The sequence below is a fragment of the Castor canadensis genome, chromosome X (assembly GCF_047511655.1).
Source record: "Castor canadensis chromosome X, mCasCan1.hap1v2, whole genome shotgun sequence".
NCBI lineage: Eukaryota > Metazoa > Chordata > Mammalia > Rodentia > Castoridae > Castor > Castor canadensis.
In genome coordinates, this window is record NC_133405.1 from 109,746,370 (window position 1) to 109,757,202 (window position 10,833).

The 10,833-nt window shown below is 36.4% G+C and overlaps 1 long non-coding RNA gene across 1 annotated transcript; it reads right to left on the minus strand.

Moving 5' to 3' along the window:
* Positions 1 to 1,758: 1,758 nt before the first annotated feature.
* On the minus strand, positions 1,759 to 6,910 carry LOC141419760 (uncharacterized). The gene is made up of 3 exons (XR_012444431.1): positions 6,627 to 6,910; positions 5,451 to 5,589; positions 1,759 to 2,172 (listed from the first exon to the last, which is right to left on the minus strand). It is a non-coding gene; the product is annotated as an uncharacterized lncRNA (long non-coding RNA).
* Between the last annotated feature and the right edge of the window lie 3,923 nt (positions 6,911 to 10,833).

Consider the following 10,833-nt stretch of genomic DNA (forward strand, 5'->3'; position numbering starts at 1 on the left):
CTTTTCCTCAGAAGTCTGTGAATAGTTCTTAATTGCCTATGGCATTAAAAGTGGCAGGGAAGAAGGGAGGTCGACCTGATATTTTCTTTCTTACATATAATTTGTTTTTATTGTTCATGGCTCTTCTATAATCTCAAAGTGACAGAGGAAATCAAGAGTTTGCAACCTCTTTCAAACATCTTTGTAAATTTGGCATAGTATTCTTTTTGAAACTGAAAAAGGAAAAGATTCTTTTTAGTATTCTAATATGCTATTTAGATAGCTTGAACTTTCCAATTAATTCTTATCTTTATTGATATCTGTTTTATTCATGTTCTTATTAAGCTTATGAAAATATCTTTTTATTCTTTGGGTTGAGTTTTACTTTATGCGAAGTTATCTATATGTCATTTATATACCATGTAATTTCTTCTTTATTTGAATGACTTCCATAACTACTGTCTTTTCTTCATTTTCCTCTTCTGGCTCTTCCTCTGTCTCTACTTGTTCTTCCTTCTCTTGTTATAACATGACCACAGGGAAGTTGTGCAATTTCTTTATTGTTTCTGGGATTTGAATAATTGTCACACGTTAGGATTCCTGCCACTAAAATTAGAAGTGTGGCTCCTACTCTGATGAAGGAATAGGAGAAATGATTTCAAATTTTGCAATGTCTCAGAATGTTTTATCTTTACAGTCTTCTATTTATGGTTTTAATTATAAATTATTTTTATGTAATTATATTATTAATTTTAATTATATTAATGCTTTAATATAAAATTACTGTACTATTAAATTGTAATTATTCCATAATTTATCCAAAAGTTTCTCTATAAAAGCAGTGAATATAGCCTTTATATTTGTGCATAAGACAGAAGAAGTTGACAAGGACCACTCTGTAAGTTGTGATGATTGGAGAACATCATCTTTCCTACTTTCCCTGTATTCACCTACTTGAGAATCCCATGATATATTCCTCATTTTTATTATCCCATACCCTCTGCCAAGTCATAACGCTGAATTCTATAAAGACTCATGGTTACCCTCAAAATCAATACTTTTGGTATATTTTTGTTACATACCAGTTTGTACAAGAAACTGTATACTTCAACTGCATATAAATTGGTTGACTGGAGAATCCAGATAGATAAGCAATTGGGATGATAATTCTTAAAGAGGTTGAAAGTGAGAGTGCAGTGAAAGACCTTGAAGGGCAGGGGTATATGGAGAAAGCCTTTTAGATAATTATTATTACTTTTGAAGTTAAACAATTCCAGATAATAATGGAAGCCTTAAAAGTGGTTGGTTGAAGTGGTCAAAGTCATGGTGATTTAAAATATGATCAATTAATACAGAACCTGAATTCAAGTATGATATGTTTGACACATTGTAAGAACCTTTGTAAATGCCACAATGTATCCCCACCCAGCACAAAAACAAAGGAAAAGAATAATACAGAACCTGGGGTATGCAAAAGCATTCTCATAGATATTTAAATCATACAGAATGATGGCAAGACTGAGAATGGAAAAGAAGACTACGATCCATGTGCTAAAATCATTAAAAAATTAATGACATTTACAAAAAAGTAAAAGTAAGTAAGCAGTAGGGTTGAGGACAAATAGTGGAAAACATCAATGGTTCTAAAACTTGAATGTCTTCAAAATATTGTAGATATTTATTAAACGTGAGAATTCTCATGATGATGTCCAAGATTTTGGTTTAGGCAAGTATATAATTTTTTCAATAGTGACCTAGGTTATTCTGATGTAGGTTATCCTTAGACCACATGATTTAAATCCCAAGGAAGAGGGAAAGTAGTGCTGCATAGTGAAAAGAATGCTGTCCCCACTTCCCAACTCTCTCTTTTTTACTGGTCTGTACTTAGCTAAGATTTGGAAGAAGTTGTATCTTTGTCAGAGAACAGGATTTCAGAGAAGTTGAGTTGTAAAAATTTTTTTCCTTATTTTTGACATATTTTCTAATAAACATGAATTTTTGTAATTAAGAATCTTACCTTCAGAGTTTCTATTTATTTTTCTATGTGTTTGTTGTTTCTCACTCCTTCTCCAATGATGACAATAATATCGTTGGTGGAAGTAAGGTTGGACTGACCATTCTGAAAATATTTTTTCAGGGTTAAAGCATTAGAGCTTTGTGTTCCACTGCCACTTTGTTTTCCAAAATTGATCCCTGGAAATGTTGGGTGTGGTTCACATTAATATTTACATGTCTGTTTTTAAGCCATATCATTTGCATCAAATCATACTTTATGCTATATTACCTTTTCTAAAAGCCATATGTGGCCCTTGGAAAGGTATATTTATGTTCCAAAGGATTAGAGCAAGAACCCAGAACATTTTCTGTCTTGTTCTCTGTATAGCAAAGGTTTTTCTTCTTTTCAGAAAGTGACAAGAAGGCAACTGCCTCTTTCTTCTGTATATAAACAGAGAAAATACATTTTTCTCCATTCCTTACCTATTATAATGCCTTCTAAGTTTGTAAATATAGGGTATTTGATCTGACTTTTATCACATCATCCCAAAAGTAAGAGTCAGAATGTCAAATCTGATATGGTCATTATTTGCATTTTAAGTGAATGATAATCTGTGTCTGACCCAGAACAAACCATGTGAGCATTAAGGATGAAATTAATAATATTATTATTAAAAGTAAAACAGTGCGTTTGATACAGTTAGGTACACATAACCAAATCATCTTGAATACTATTTGCAAAATTGACTGATTATTATGAAAAATCTTCGTGGAATTTGGCATACAAGTGAGTGCCTTTATAACATGCATTCTATAAACATTTTATGGGTATTTTTATTAATTTATTCCTTTGCATTAATTACTTTGTAAATTTTTAATGTTTGAATTGAAAAAGATACATTCACAGACAATTGTTACACTATGAAAAATGAAATATGACTGCATATAAATCTGCATTTAAAAAAAATGTGTAGAAGTCTGTATACCCAACTGCTAGCAATAAGAAAACAGTGTCAGTGAGAGATCCAGGTGTCCTAAATCATGAGAATGAAACATGAGTATTTTCTTAACATTAATCTCACTTTAAAAATGAATGAAACAGAATTATCATTTTTGCTAATTTAGTAGCAAAATAAACTTCATTTCAGTTAGTTTTAAATTAAGTATATGTGTAAATATCTTATTAGTAATTGTATATTTCATTGTATTCTGGCTTCCTAGTTGTAATTCTGTTTGGTGTTTCACACCAAGCCCATAAAGCAGTCATTAAAACATTTTCTATGCTTACTATTTTTTAACCTTTGGAGCCTTTGGGGGAATTTGGTGATATAAAATTGGTTCCTGCCTTTGAAGTATATACAAACTAAGAGGGAGACATGCATGAGACAAGAGAATTGTATAGAAAAAAAGAAAAAAAAACCCTGTGAACTGAGAAAAGTGCTGTTAACTTAGCAAGTAGTTACTAAGCATCTATCATCCACTTAAAATGCTCTAACATTTTATTATCCCAAATTGTCCAACCATATTAAATAGTAGAATTTTAAAATGTCACTCTTAAATTAATTCCCCATAGAAGGTTAATATTGATGTTTAACATTTGTCTGCATTTGTACATTGTGCAACTCATTGGCTCACTTGTTTAGTAGTGTTTTTTAAACTTTTCTTTTATGTTCTCCTTTGAAAATGAGGGACCACCTGAATGAGTTGCTATGCCAATGTTATGTGTTGGTGTAAAATCTTGCCAGCAGAAAAGTACAATTAGTACATATTTACAGTTCGATAGAATGGTTTTAATTTAAAAAATATAATGTGCCTAGCAAGTGTGAGACCTTGAGTTCGACCCCCCAGTATTTCCAAAAAAAATGTGGATATAGGAGGACAGAACAGGTCCTGCCTGGAATAGGAGGAATGGAGGTTGGTACCAATGGAAGGGTACCATCAGCCTTTCAGTTGATTTAGTCATCTACTTTGATAACTCCCAAATAGCTGTTGAAGTCCTCACATGGTAATGACAGACAGCTATTTATGGAGCAGGATGAAAGTTATCTTTTCTTGTGCTTTTCCCTTTCCAGGAGTCAAAAATTTCCCAACAGCCCTACAGCTGTTCCTCTTAGGTCCCATTCACCATAATTGCATCAGTGAATAAATGCCATTACTTGTAGTTAAACTAGTGTTTGGTAAAGGGAATACAACCCTACAAAAATTGAGATTCTCAGTGAAGAAGAAAAAAGTTGGGAAGGCAATCAGCACAATTTTCTTTAGGATTATAGTATGTTAACAGGAATTGTTAATTTTATTTAAGTATGATGGGAAATCTGTTGGTAACAAGAAATCATGATATGAAATGTAAACCAGGACTTTTTGTTGCTGGTGAGGAAATCAAAGCCTATTTAATTTAGTTGATTTAAAGAAGATCATATCACTGAATAGCAAGAGTTGAGTATATTTTATTAGCTTTCTATTCCAGAATTGTTTTTTACTGTGAGATTGTTTTCCAATTTTAAATTTTCATTTTCTGTTTTGTGTAGTCTAATAGCAAAACTTATCTTGCAGGACAAATGATGTATAGAATTAAATTCTTTTTTATTATATTTACATGTGGAGAAGAACAACTACATTTTGAAATACATTTTACAGTAAATTATTATTTTAAATAAACCTGTCATATTTCGATATTTGGCTTTTTTGGACTGGAGAGTGATGAAACTAGCTTATTTTGTTTACTTTCAACTGCATCATAAAGTTATAAATGCTCTTTCACTTGAAAAGTTTCATCTGGTTTCACATTACATTTTCTTAGATTTCCCTTTGAGATGAATTTTGAGATGTATTTCTTCCATTTCCTCAAATATTTTATCATCATCCTATTATATGTTTTAAATAGGTATTTTTAAAATAAATTTGATAATATTACCTATATTCGTTTGAATTGTGTTCACTAAAATGAAGTTCAAAAGACATTTAATGTCACTAGACTTAAGTCTGGTTTGTTGTCCCTTAATGCTGTCTTTTGCTTTAGTGAACACATTTCCTACCACCCTTGACTGAACTTTTCTTTCATACTTATAGGCTGATCCACTACACAAAGCCCAGCAGGTCAACACTTATCACTTTGAAATTAATCTTCTCTGTCTTTGAATGGTATAAAAGTAAATCCAAGGATCAAATTATATAGTTCATTTTAAAAATTCTGCTCTTGTTTGAAATAATCTCCTTACGTCTGTTGTATATTATTATCCCTACTGAATAAATGTGAGATAGTAGAATACTGAGGAGACTCTTTGGATCAAGTGTGTCCCCAGTTTTTCTCAAATCTTATCTAGTTAGTTCTCTTCCCTAGTAAGGTAGGTCATCTCTTTGTTTGGGGGATTGAGTTGTTTGTTACTTTTGTTTTTTGGCTGACAAGTTTTTTCTCCCCCCACCCAGGTCTTTTCATTGGTAAGATTTATGGTTTAACAAAATGAGAATGGACACACCTTTCATTTATTCCAGTGCACACTGTTTTTGGCAGGACTATGGTTTGAACTCAGGGCTTCAAGTTTGTTGCTTGAGCCACTCCATCAGTCCGTCTTCATTTACTCCAGAGAAGAAGAGTGTATGAGAAAGTGCAGATTACTGGATAAACAGAGAGGACAAAAGAACAACAGAAATATCAGCTGTGTATTTGTGAGATAAAGTTTCGGCTAACTGATGCAATAGATAATACTTGAAATCTGAATGGTTTAACACAATAAAAGTTTGTATCTTTGGCACATTTTATGGGCAAATCTGATAAGCTTTGGCAGTGAATCTTTGTTACTAGCTGACCCAGAGGTCCAGGTTGCTTCCCCCTTGTATTTCCACATCTCAGAATGAGATCTGCACATTTGCAGCTAAATGGAAGAGAAAACATAATGGTGGCATAATGTCTCTCAAATGCCTTGGTCTGTAAGTGGTAAACACTGTTTCTGTCCATGTTTCACTGGCAGGAGCTAATCACATGGTCCTTTCTAATCACAGGTGAACTCTTTAATGTAGTCTTCTCATGAATCTGGGAAGAAGAGAAGGAATGTTGATGAACACTTGTGACTTTCCTATAAACTGTTATATATCAAATGCCCAAGGGAAAGTGATTTCTTATCTTAATAACCCTGCTTTTTCCTGGTGGAGTTTCTCAGGAAGTCAAATTTCCATTGCAGTTATTCAATTGTTTTGATATCCTAGTATGTGACAGAAATTTTATAATAAATAATCACATCTATTTTTTAAAAGGACTTTGTAAATCTCTGCACTTTGAGCTTGCCATACTTAATCAAAGCAACATACCACTAGGTCCTTTTTGATAATCACTATAGTCATATAGTCTCAGTATATATACTGAGAATTTTCTCATTTGGATGCATCAAGAAAACCTTAATCTAGGATTGTCTGCTATCACCCAACTGAAAATGCTTGAATATCTGCACCTGTGCAACTATGCACATTGAAAAATCTAGATTAAAATGATTAATAAACTAATTAATAGTATTAAAAGGAAACATGTCTACCAAGAACCTATGTTCTACTTCATAGAAGAATTTAAGAGGAGTGCGCAAGCCATGCAAAGCCGTGTGAAGCCTCATTCTCCTTAATTTCGGCGGCCAGCGGGGACAGCAAGCCTGGCATATCCTCACCTGGGGTGGTGGTGGTATGCAGATCGCGGTGTGAGAGGCAGGGTAGGAACCCTGAGTTGAGGACCAGACCGCGGGCATGGGAATCCTGCCCCGCATTGTCCACATGCTGGCTCACCAGATGCTCTGTGGCCAGTGCTGCCAGACTCTGTTGCTAATGACCCTAGAGTTCCTGATGGCTGAGAGTGCGGGCCTTGCCTTTTCTGTTTCTTGGACTGCAGCAGCTTTTGTAGGCCTTAATTGAAAATGGCTATCCCCTCCCACACCTGCCCCACTTTTAACTTCTTTTTTTCCATTTTTTTTTCTCCATGTCTTCCTCATTTTTAAACTTTGACAACACTGATCCTGAACTGGTCTTAGGTAACTGTGGTCAAAGGACATCCTCGAGTGCACAAATAAAGCACAGGACTACAGCTCAATGAAGCAAATCCTCCTCTTCCACCAGTTCTCCAGAGTCTGCAAAAAAACTTCATCCTCAACCAAGTGATAAACTTAACCCTAAAACAATTAACCCTGTAAGTAGATTCCTTAACTCAGTTGACTTTTAAAGGTAAAATGTCTTTAGCCTAATATTGTTGAACCATTGTAAATGCTGTCCTTAGTCTCCCTCTAGCTAGTTTTTAGCAGCTGAGTCAGTTTTTGATAAGCCCTGTCTGATCCAATGATGAACATTGTACAGCATAAATTAAATCTCTACACCTTTTCACCTCCACATTCACTCCCACATGCACATTGTTGTCTCTGTTCTTCGTCTTGACCACTGTACACTATCCTTTCATCACAAGCTTAAAAGCAGTAAGTGGAGAAAACTCTATTCAGCATTCAAAATGTGTCAATCCTGATCCAAGATGGCAACAGAGACAGAGCCACAGACCTCGGGAGCTGACCCAGAGATTCTGCAGAGAAGCTGGAGACATGCCTGACTGAGGTAAAGCTCCAGGGACAGACAAAAACATGGCACTCTAAAGACTTAGATCGTGGAAGGCTTCACCACACCACAATCTAATATAAGAACAGCCAGCCTGCCAAATCCCCACCTTGTAGGTCTGCAGAGCTGCTGCTCCATTCTGCTGAGCTCTCCTCCCCTCAGGCTGCGCCAGGCCAGACCTCTGTTCTAGACTCACACATGGCAGGATACCCATCCCTCGGCCACACTGGCCTCCAGCCCCCACCCAAACCCACACCATGCCTGAATACCGGCCCCTCGGCCGTGCCACGGAATCCACGACCACCGGGAAACCTGCCACAAGTCTGTGCCAGACCCCAGCTGGAACTGGTCCCACAGCTCATTGCAGACCCCCCCCACACCAGCCCACTGCCCTTCAGGCCCTGCTGAGCCCCAGTCACATGTGGGACAACTGGACCCTCACCCCGTCCATCAGGCCCTGCCTGGTTCCAGCTCCATGTGGAATGACTGGAGCCCTGCCCTGCTGGGACAGGCACCATACTGGTGTGAGACAACTGCACCCACCAGCCTGCCAGGAATCCCACTCCCTGTGCAGAGCTGACCCCAGCTCCACAGGTTTCCCAGATAACCGCTCCACTGGACTCCTGCTCCCCTTCCCCTAGAGGGCTCCAAGCGTGCCTAAGAGACACTCACAGACAGGACTGGACACTAAAGAACTAAAAACAACTAAGCCTGCAATCCTACTGTTCCAGAACTAGGGATGTTTTTTCTCCCTTCTTTAAGGGCTTGCCAGCCTGGTTTGCTGTCTGATCACCCACCATCACTCCCATTTCTTTTTCCTTTATTTCTTTCCTCTCTTCTCTCTTCCTTTTATCTTTCCTTCTCTTTCTCTTTTTTAACCTTCTCTAACAATTTTGTTATTATTAATATTGTAACCCAGCTAATACCTAATTATACATAGTCCAGGGACAGAAATGGTACCTAGTGGAAATATGAGAAGAAGAAAAAGGGATGGCAGCCATTCTTCCCCTCAAAATAAAATAGTACAGGATTTAAAGCAAAATGAAGAAAATGGATACCCAGACCCAGACTCCAACAAAACAAAGATAAACTATACCAAGGAACCCAACGAAGAACACAAGACCATCCTGAAAGAAGAAATTCTATAAGTAATTAATGAGAATTTCATAGAGATGCTACTAGACATGGTCAACCAAAACGTACAAGAGGCACTCAAGAAATTCCAAGATGACAAAACTCAAGAATATCAGAAAACACAGAAACAAATAAATGAAATATTAGAATCCCTAAACAAACACCAAACTGAAACAAAGATCACCATAAGCAGAGAGATAAATGAATTAAGGGCAAAAATTGGCAATACTAAAGAACAAGTAACCCATGATATGGAAAACCTCAAAAAAAAAATGAAACAGAAATACAAAACAAGATGGAGGGGCTGGGATGTAGCTCGGTGGCACAGCGCTTGCCTAGCATGTGCGAGGCCCTAGGTTCGATCCCAGCACCCAAAAAAAAAACAAAACAAAACAAAATGGAAGGCCATTCCAGCAGAATAGAACAAAAAGAAGACAGAATCTCAGAACTTGAAGATGAAATGGCAATTAAAGGAAAAACTGAAGAATAATTAATTAAACAACTCAAGACCTGTGAGAAGAAAATGCAGGAACTCACTGACTCCATCAAAAGAACAAACCTGAGAATCATGGGCATTGAAGAAAGAGAAGAGGTTCCAGCAAAAGGAATGCATAATATATTCAACAAAATAATAACAGAAAGTTTCCCAAATCTAGAGAAAACTATGCCCATTCAGGTACAAGAAGCCTCCAGAACACTGAACAGACCTGACCAAAATAGAGCTACCCCATGACATATCATCATTAAAATAACAAATACAGATAATAAAGAAAGAATATTGAAGGCTGTAAGAGAGAAAAAACAAACAACATACAAAGGTAAACCCATCAAAAAACAGCAGACTTTTAAACAGAAACATTAAAAGTAAGAAGAGAATGGGGTGAGATCATCCAAGCACTGAATGAAAATAATTTTAATCCTAGGATACTTTACCCAGCAAAACTATCATTCAAAATGGATGGAACACTAAAAGTCTTCCATGATAAGCAGAAATTAAAACAATATATGACCACTAAGCCACCACTACAAAAGATTCTCCAAAGAATTCTGCACACAGATAATGAAAGCAAACAAAACCATGAAAGGGCAGGCAATACCAAACAACAGGAGAAGAAAAGGCAAGAAAGTAAAGAGTAACATTGTTTCAGCTCCACATAAACAAAGTCTTAATCAACAAAGACAACTACATGACAGGGATCACCATGTACTTATCAATAATAACACTGAATGTTAATGGTCTAAATTCTCCCATTAAAAGACACTGACTGGCATACTGGATTAAAAAGGAAGATCCAACAATCTGCTGCATACAGGAGACCCACCTCATCGACACAAATAAGCACTGGCTGAAAGTGAAGGGCTGGAAAGGATTTACCAAGCCAATGGTCCTTGAAAACAGGCAGGAGTAGCAATACTTATCTCGGACAAAGTAGACTTCAAACCTGTCTATTCACCTGAATAGATCTATAACACAAAAAGAAATTGAAGCAGCAATCAAAAGTCTCCCAAAAAAGAAAAGTCCAGGACCCAATGGATTCACTGCTGAATTCTACCAGACATTTAAAGAAGAACTAATACCAACCCTCCTTAAACTATTCCATGAAATAGAAAGGGAAGGAACACTGCCTAACTCATTCTATGAAGCCAATATTACTGTCATCCTCAAACCAGACAAAGACACCTCCAAAAAGGAGAATTATACGCCAATAATGAATATTGATGCAAAAATCCTTAATAAAATAATGGCAAACCAAATCCAACAACACATCAGAGAGATCATACACCATGACCAAGTTGGCTTTATCCCAGGGATGCACGGGTGGTTCAACATACGCAAATTTATAAATGTAATATAGCACATCAATAGAAGCAAAGACAAAAACCACTTGATCATCTCAATAGACACAGAAAAAGCCTTCGACAAGATCCAACACCATTTCATGATAAAAGCTCTAAGAAAACTAGGACTGGAAGGAATGTACTTCAACATTGTAAAGGCTATTTATGACAAACCTACAGCCAACATCATACTTAATGGTGAAAAACTGAAACCATTCCCCTTAAAATCAGGAACAAGACAAGGGTGCCCACTATCCCCACTCCTATTCAACATAGTACTTGGAATTCCTAGCCAGAGCAATTAGGCAA